We start from the raw sequence: 6,796 nt of genomic DNA, 5'->3' as shown, positions 1-6,796 counted from the left end.
ATAAATACACAAACAGACCACCTCTTACTACCTAAATTTTTACAGATGAAACCTTACTCACCCTGAATATTCACATTCCACTCTCACAACTATATATACACACACAACATGGGCCTGAAAACAAACATGTGCAACCAATATGCCATCCAGATGTACACACTGAGTACCTAAGCACACAGGGTCACCAAGTACACAACTGTCTCATGTGCAACCCAAAAAAAGACCCATATGCAATCCCACAGCCCTAAAATACATATACTGCAGGATTCCTGCACACACACATAACCTACACAGCCCACTGGTTTCCAAACACACAAACTAAACTCTCACATCCCACAGAATACATACCCCAGAAGCCCCAGGAACTCAAAAACACACACAGGCACAAATAATCTATACTTATCAAATACAGCTGACCCTTGAACAACTTGGGGGTTAGGGCGCCAACCCTCCATGCAGTGGCTCTGCATCCATGGATCCTGTAGTAGTCCTGTAGTAGTTACTGAAAAAGAAATCCACTATACGTGGACCCGTGTGGTTGAAACCCATGTTTGGGTCAACTGTACATGTAAGTCCACCTCACTAATACTGAGAACACACATACAAGCAACACCACTAAATTCTTCAGGCATTACATTTTGAAATAGACACATAGAGGACTCGAAGCCTCCTGCTACACTCACAAATCACAAATACACACATCCACAAACTACTCATGAGTATACACCCCAAATGCTCAGACACATTCAAAACAGAAAAACACCGACAACCTCTGCAGTCTTACTAAGATACATACACAATTCTCACACACCTATGGACACACACATGCAAATATTCCTAACCCCTGAACATATGGATCCCCTCCCAAACACTATACATTATGCTACCTCTCCAGAATACAAGCTCCCCACCACTACTCCAACATACAAACTGTATAGGTGTGTGTGTGTGTGTATATATACATTTCTACCCTCACCCTGAATATATAGACAGACCACCTCTTACTCCTACCAAACACATGTATAGACACCCTAGCGTTCTCCAAAGAAATACACTTTGAATACTCCTAACAACTCCATACCTTATGAACAAACTCTGATAATGCATGCACCTGATGATGGACACGCACACGGATTAGAATACACAAGTAAGATACATGAAAATATCTCCAGCAAACCATTTATGAAACAACTTCCATATATCAAATTATCCCTAGCTATCAGGAGCCAGCTCACACATATGCAAGTACTAACAAATACCCGTATCACATATTTCTAATACATACAAATGCAATTGTCCATCTTCCCTGTAGAAACATAGAACCCTACCTCTCTATCAGATACACTCACTTCCCAAAATACATAAGCCTAAGAAGCTCCTACTGAAAATTACAAATGCACAGCCTCAGCAAATATTCCTCCAAGTGGCCATGCCCCTTGAATACACACACAAACTCATTGAACACACAACTCTCCACAAGTCCCAAATAGAACCACAATTACCCAGTACACTACAAACAGGCAATAATGTCACCCTATACGCCCTTTGTTCCAAATACACATACAGTACCACACTACTGGCGTATACATAACCCCATAGTCCCAACCTCTCACGCAGAATGAACTCTGCCATCTCGCAGAATACAGGATCATACAAACACAACATACCTACACATTCAACATCCACCAGCCCCATAAAATAGTCACAGACTTGCCCTCTACACATCCAAATATACATACACAGCTCCTGAACATGCACACCCACAAACACCCCATAACCATACAACATGCCCTGAATACACAAATGATCAGCCTACATTCCCCAAATATACAAAATTAACAGACTGGACACCCAAAGTAATATACACCACTACTTTTCCTGACATTGCCCTTACGCATATGCAGATAATCCTTCCAAATCCACCATTACACACACACAAATCCCCAAATTCATGGGTGAAAAAAACACATGTAAACATATTCCCCAAACACCAAATTACAAACACCTAACCACCAACTCCTTGAGTAGGCCTGCGTCACATCTCAACACCCTCCAAATACAACACTCACTCTTACACACTCTCACAAAAACACAGGCATGACCTCCTTCAAACACAAATATCCACGGACAAAACCAACCCACACATTTGACTACCTATCAGATTCCCACCAACCAATTAAGTATGTACAGACCCCATCTATGCTTGCAAATCAATCATGATTTGACACCAGACTACAAATACATGTTTATTACCACATTCAGCAAAGTTGCTCGCATCACCGACAAAAGAATGCAGTTTGAACATAAGTGTTGACTGATGTTTTTATGATAAGAAGGAAGACACTAGTGAAACGATGAGTGTGTTCCTTCCATCTTCACTCATTTTCCAATCACCTGAGCTACACCTTCGGAACCAGATGAGGGTTTTCAACTCGCAAGAACTTCCCTCTAGCTTTTGTACTCTTCACAACGCGCAGACTAGAACGGCACCTGTTTGATAGCTCGCACACACTATTTAGCCCCCACTGTAGGCCCCGCAATCACTGAACCCTTCATGCAGCCGGCTCCCCAGTGGTGCCGATAATCCTGGGGTAAACATCTCAAGGGAATCGAGCTCTATGGGGGCGTGAATCCACATTGTGGGGAGTCTCCTTACATGGACAAGGGCACAAATAACCCACAGGGTGAACAACAGTGCAGAGCGGTGACACCTGAGGGGTGAAAAGTCCCCGTACCCCTTACCTCAGGATTCCTAGAATTGACTCTACAGGCCGCCATGACAGGCCCCTCCCCCGCCGGACAGCCATTGGGGCCCCACCCTCCGCGCTCGCGCATGCGCACCTGCCTTCCGGAGCAAACTGCCCCAGCAGACGCCGGGAGCTGTTGAAGGACGGCGGTCCGCGTGCCCGAGAGCCCCGCCCCAGTGGACGTGCACAGGCGTGCGCGGGCGTGCAGGCGCGGGGTGCGCGGGCCTAGGAGGTCTCTGCAGGAGAGGACAGAAATGGAGGGTCGGGCAAGCTGCGGAACTTCTCTGGCGACGCTCCTCGCTGGGAACCTTCGTGACGGTCTCTTCTTAAAACCAGCTCTTGGGAAATGTGCACTCGTGAGTTTTATATTGCACTCGTGAAACCCATGCACTTAGCTACAAAGAGTTCTGGAGAGCTCCGCTGTAAGCACAGTGGCCTCAAATTGGGGCAAGTACTTTCATGCCCTTTGGACTGCCGTTCCTTGGTTCTTGTTAATGCCTTTCAAAAAACAGTAGGTCCTTTTTCCTAGCACACCTGCAGTTTCCGTTAAAGAACAATGCTAGCAAAGAATTTCAGACCTGGGAAACACTCTTAAGATACTGTCTCCTGACTCCGTTCCTAGAGTTTTTCCAACGCATTTACTCTACTAGAATATTTTTTCTCAGTGTTCACAGGTGTTTCCTTTGTACGGTTTTGGGGTTTTTTAAAAAATAATTTTGAGAAAGGGTTGACCATCTGGGCCAATTTCAACAGGTAGTATGGGAACAATTTTATTTTCCCTCCCTCCTTTTTTATAATATCTTGCAGGATTTCAGTTGACAATAAAACAACAACAAAAACAGTAGCGGGATCGACTCACTGCCCTGACTTTGTAATACTTCCCGAAGAGACGTCAGTCATCAGATCCGCTTTCTGGTCAAATGCAAGATTAGAGCATTTCTCACTCAACAGGATGCCTCTGAAGACCCCTCCCATGTAACAGCACTAAGCGCCTCCAAGTGCAGACTTGAAAACTCCACAAGACACAAACATGGTATCTCTTCGTTTCTTTAATGTTTCGTGATTGAGTGGAAGATGAACTGTCTTCTGAGGCTTGTGATGCATGTCCAGAGATGTTTTTTCTCAGTAGTCAATGCCCGCCCCCACCTTCTGTGCAGGAAGTCAGAGATCATGATCCAAAGGACTTTTAGATACTCCCTTCTGTGACTGGTCTTCCCAAGTTACATTTGGGCTAATTTGATTATCTCAGTCTGTGGGGTGTAGGATTTTGAAGTATTACAAAGGTGATTGCAGAATTGGGACTGGCTAATTTTTGCACAGTGCAATTTTTGTATCAGTGGCCTTGAGAAGAGTCCTTCAAATACTGTATCAGAATTATGAGTGAGAATCTTGTAAATAATTGGTTGAATGAATGAACAAAGGGAGGAAGCAACAAGGAAGCCTGCCTTTCTCGAGTGCCTGGGTACAATATTTTGCCTCACCATTCCTCTAGTATGAAGTTATTGGTTGCAAATCATTTAAGTTTTCCTTCATTATAAAAGCTCCAGGGCTTCCCTGGTGGCGCAGTGGTTGAGAGTCCGCCTGCCGATGCAGGGGACACGGGTTCGTGTCCCGGTCTGGGAAGATCCCCCATGCCGCGGAGCAGCTGGGACCGTGAGCCATGGCCGCTGAGCCTGCACGCCCGGAGCCTGTGCTCCGCAACGGGAGAGGCCACAACAGTGAGAGGCCCGCGTACCGCAAAAAAAAAAAAAAAAAAAAAAAAAAAAACCTAGGTTGATGGATAAAGACGTGAAAGGAAGGAACTGTCATGCTCAACCTCGGTGCCGTGAATCAAAACAACAGTTTATAAACTGCCTAAAGAGGCACACGCCAATTGTGTTGCCACTGTGGGAGGTGGAAGGAACTTCCGGTTCTTGCCTACCTGCCAGAGCCCTCGTGGAATGTCCCCCCAGCGCACGCCACCCCACCCCGACCCACGTGCCCTCTGCCCCTCCCCCACCGCAGAACGGTTCAGCCCGCATTTTCCGGTTTACTTTCAAACGTGTCCCTCGTTGACTTGGATCCCGAGCGTTTGCTGAAGCAGGTCGCTCTCTGGCTCCTGGTCTTGACTTTTCTCATTGAGGCTACCAGGCAGCAGTAGTCCGTGCCCAAGCCTGCAGGATGGCTTCAATAGGAGGTAAGCCTATAGGCTGGGGGTGTGTTCTCAGAGACCCTGCCATCCTCACATCCTTCAGGTTCACACGTTACACTTAACTGTGGGCACCTAGTTGGACTGAAGTAGAGGGAGAAGAGAGCACTGGACGCACAAGGACATTTCACCTGGGGAGACTGGGGAGCCTGAAGAAACCTGAGACTGCCCTGGGGAGGAGGGGTCGTTGCAGGTGGATCAAGAGGAATTGCCCTGGCTATGGAGAAAGGATGGCAGCAGACAGTCTGATTCTTTCTAGAAGGGAGACAAGCCACTTTGAAACGTGTGTGTAAGGATGTGTGTGATGTCCTGGTGGTGACACAGGGAGGGTCATGAGGAAAGCCTAGAGCTGTATTGTGTTCCTGAGGCACCTGAAGCTTGCCTCACCATATCTTTCAAAGGGATTTGAACAGGAGCATAGTGTATCTCAGGGGGCCGTGGGGAGAGATGGTCTTGGTGAGAAAACTATTCAATGGGGCTGTGTGTGGCCACACCTGCAGTGAAGTGTCCTCTCCGAGAGCTAGGCAGGGGGTTACTCTAACTGCCGCAGCCCACACCTCGTCCACTCCTCCCAGCCCAGAGCTCACTTGTCAGTTCAGGTAACTGTTGCCTTGGATTCAACAGGGGATGGGCAACCATTACGAGTAACTTCAGCCAAGAGAGGGCTCAGGTTCCTGAGTTGCTCTGAATTGTTCTTCCTTTTATGGAATGGCAGTACTTCAGACCTACTTCATCTTGGCCAGTATCTCATGGTGGACCCTCAGGCTGCCTTGAGAGGAAGAGTTTGTTCCTATTTCAGGTCACTCCTTCATGGACAGGGAACAGATGTGGAGTGGGGTTGTTTCGGGTGGAATGTCTATGAAGGCTGCTTCCTCTTTTAAAGGGGGAAGGAGTGTAGCCCAGGATCAGGAAGATGATCTTCTGTGTTACTATTAAACGTCCTATGACATCTGTTCTGGTGAGTTAGGTGCACCGTGGTGTGTACCTTGTTCTCCTGAACAGGGATGTGTTTCAGACAACTTGATCGCCATGGCATCTGGCTTATGCCTGCATCTCAGATTGTCTCTCCGTTATTGGGAGCTGGAAGGGGAAGGACCACAGGCAGTCTATACTCCCACGACCAATGTAACATGACAATTCCCTGGCCCTTGTTTAATCCTCTGCAGCCATCACTGGCTGTGAAATGACAGAATCTAAGGGACACGCGCCTACTTCTCAGACCACCCCAAGCCCCTAGGAACAGAACTCCTGACTGATGACAGTGACTCTGGGCACTGGGGAAGGGGTGGCAGGACCTGGCCCATGTTACGTATCTGCTGTGGGTTGTTCGGAGATGCAGGTGCTTTCTGGGCCAGTGTCATGGGTTTGTATCAGGATTCCATTAGAGATATTTTCCAGCATTTTGTTTTGTTTTGTGAGGCTAGGAAAGAGAGAGGGGATTTATACTGAGCATCAGGAAAAGGAGGACTGAGGAGGAGGTGGGCCCTAATATTTTACACAGTGCCTGTCCACAAAGGGCCTTTGGGGGCCCAGAACGTACCTTGCAGAAGGCCCCTGCTAGTACGCCGGCTGAGGGGCATTTCTCACAGAGCGGATGTCCACACAGCTCCAGGTCTTGGGAGACAGCCTGTGAGGCTTAGGTGCCAGGGTGTGCCTTAGGGAGGCTCTCCAAGTGAGTGCTTGCTGAGGCAATTTCTTCTCGGCAGGCAGGGGTCAGGGAGCTTGGTGGATGGGCGTGGCCAGTGGAATAATTCTCAACTGGAGGTCAGGGCATGAAAATCACTTGAAGACATTTGCACGCTGCAGTTTCCCTTGTCCAAGAGTCTCTCATCTGTGGAGATTTACACTCTGAGGCCGCAGA

Source organism: Mesoplodon mirus (genome assembly GCF_964341445.2).
Source record: "Mesoplodon mirus genome assembly, chromosome: 7".
Classification (NCBI taxonomy): Eukaryota; Metazoa; Chordata; class Mammalia; order Artiodactyla; family Ziphiidae; genus Mesoplodon; species Mesoplodon mirus.
Note: the sequence above shows the minus strand (reverse complement) of the source record.